The sequence below is a fragment of the Cyprinodon variegatus genome, unplaced genomic scaffold, assembly GCF_000732505.1.
Source record: "Cyprinodon variegatus isolate N-32 unplaced genomic scaffold, C_variegatus-1.0 Scaffold352, whole genome shotgun sequence".
Taxonomy (NCBI): Eukaryota; Metazoa; Chordata; class Actinopteri; order Cyprinodontiformes; family Cyprinodontidae; genus Cyprinodon; species Cyprinodon variegatus.
In genome coordinates, this window is record NW_015150805.1 from 295,651 (window position 1) to 298,618 (window position 2,968).

The following is a 2,968-nucleotide window of genomic DNA, read 5'->3' on the forward strand; positions in this document are numbered from 1 at the left end:
GTTCTCCTAAAGCTAAGCAGGCCAGTTGTGTGGTTTTTAAAGCATCCTGTGTGCGAGAAGTGCCCCCATACTAAGGGAGGCCAGTCACCACAGATGGGAGCAAAACAGGCAGCAGCATCAGGTCCTGCTACTCTTTGTTTAGAATGCTTTTATTGTTCTTCATCATTTTCCAAGGAGGGAATAAATAGCACTGCCTAACCAAAGGATTTTGCCTCCCTCTCTGCTATGAATGCACCACCATAAGAAAGACATTACCAGCGGTTACGGCCGTTCAGCCCCTGCTGGAAACTTTTCTCTTTCTCCGTCTGTTTTCCTTCTGCAAACACTTCTGGGACACGTGAAAGAAATGTTCTTGCTCCCTTGTCCCAGTCATCCTCCTGAAAATAAAACATGAAATTCAACCAGGATTTGATTTGTCACAGTTGGCCTCATTTCTGTGAAATACTTTATGAATAAAAGTCTAATGCAAGCAATTGCAGATACCATTAGCTGTAACATTCTGCTGTACTGGACTGAAATCCTGCATTATTGTGAAATTGTCCGAATTGTGAACAGAAATAAATTCACTGGAAAAAAATCTAAATCTAGATAAGTAATCTTTTCTTAAAATAAGTGCATTTGTTCTTGAATTGAGAAGGTAAAAGAGACATTTTGTCAATGGAACAAGACAATTCACATTTAAAATAAGAAAAAACAATTGCATTGTCTTATTTCAAGTTCATTTTAACTAAACATCTTATATTTTGTTTAGTAAAAACACTCATTCCATTGGCAAATTGTCTAATTTACCTACTCAAATTAAGGTTAAATACACTTAATTTAAGAAATTTTTTACTTATTTCTATAACATTTTTCCAGTGTTCAAATATTGACATGACATCTGTTAAAACCCTTCTTAGAACTGCTGACCTACTTTTTGCATGTTTGCTCCAGTATTTATATTAGATTATTTAAGGTAATGAGCTCCAACCTTTTCAGATCTAAAACCCTTTTTTCTCAGTATTAGTTTAACGTCTAGTCTGACTCTCCAGCCCTTTTCGCTTCCTGCATCATCATCATCATCATCATCATCATCATCATCATCATCATCATCATCATCATCATCATCATCATCATCATCATCATCATCATCATCGTCACTCAGAGCTTCAATTTGGAGCTAAATATCATCTCTAAATATGCAGCAAAGTATGAAGCAGAGCAAGTGTTGAAGATGGTACACATCATACCCAAACACAGGGAACTTCCCAGTAAGTTAATGCCACCACCTGTAGATCACGCATCTTTGATTCTGCAATCCTGTCTGCACCACAACATCACTCTTCCTGCTGAGTGTTTAACTTGTTTGTTTTTCACAGTACTTTGCATTTTCTAAACTTCAGAGGATATTTAAAATGATCCCTATCTTACGCTAAAACCCCAAAAAACATCTGGAGGAGGAAAAAGTGTGAAACTCATCAAAGCCAGAATTGCATTTAAGTATTTGTGGTGCCTAAAAAGTCTCAGCTGATACCATAAGATTAATATAAGACAATGTAAATATGGTTTCTTAGCTACTACTGGTAAAAATTAAAATTAAAATTAAAATTACCAATTTTGACAATTTTTTGATCATTTTATATCTTAAATTGAATGAATAAATAAGTAGAAATTGTATTCGGTTCTGAAGTTTTCTCTTAGTTGTTCTACGACCAGAGAATAAAAAAAATACCCTCAGATCATTTGAAAAAGATGATTGGATTGGTTATAATCCACAGACATACACACAGATATTCGTACAGCTTTATCACAGCTATAAGCCCTATAATAACAGTGTGTACATGCAGGAACATGGGTGTAAAAAGGAATTTCCCATCATACAAGATGCGAGGAGAGTTACCAAGAAAACCTGTGCACGAAAAATTATCTGCAGATAGTGCTATTTAGCGTGAGAGGCAGAGGAAAAAGATTGGCAAATAGGGCAGATGATCTGAACCAGCAGTTAGGGGAAAAACATACACCAGCATTTGGATTTGAGTCTTTTTATGATAATTTGAGATAGAATCAGACCCTGAATGGCAAAAGAAAGCTGGCTTCCATTGCTCTTATAACTCAAACTGTTCTGTATTTCAGAACCGATTTAATTTGTCTTCATTAATTAGGCAAGAAGGCTAAGTAAGGTTTATTTATATAGCACCTTTCTCAGGCAAGCGTCACAAAGTGCTGCACAAAATGTGGCATAAAATACAAAACAGCACCATATATAGACAAACTACATCCATCATAGCAGCCCTTGATAAAATGAGTCTAAAATGCTTGGGTAAAAAAAAATATATATTTTTTAGCTGTTTTATAAAATCATTCATGGAGTTCACCAAGCGCAGGTAAAGTGGTAGTGTATTCCACTGTCTGGGTGCGACAGCTTGGAAGGAACTATCACCTCTCGTCCTAAAACGGGTTCAAGGGTCCATTAACAAGTCCTTTACAACAGATCTCAGACTGAGAGCAGGAGAGTGAGGCTGAATCAAGTGAGGCTGAATCAAGTCGAAGTTATAAGAGGGAGCCGGTCCATGCAGGGGTCTAAAGCTAAGGTCCAGAATTTTAACCCTTTAAAGCCTGAACCAGGAAATAATTGAAAGACAATTCTAATTTTCCAAATTTAGAATTGTAATTGGAATTTCAGATAAATGAAATAACTATATACATTTTGTATACATTAAATTACATCATTTATTTGCATCAATTTTGATACAATACGCATTTCTATATCATCTTTTATATGTTTTCTGTTCACTACATGTGTCTGATTATGTAAGTCAGGGTTTCAAGAACAAAAACATCACACTGATGATGCAGAGGTTTCAAAAACTCGTGTATCAAATATGATACACTTGGCTTTAAAGGGATAAAGTTTATGCGGTATTCAATGGGAAGCCAGTGTAGAGCTTTGAGGACAGGAGTTATGTGAGCTCTCCTGGTTGTGCAAGTC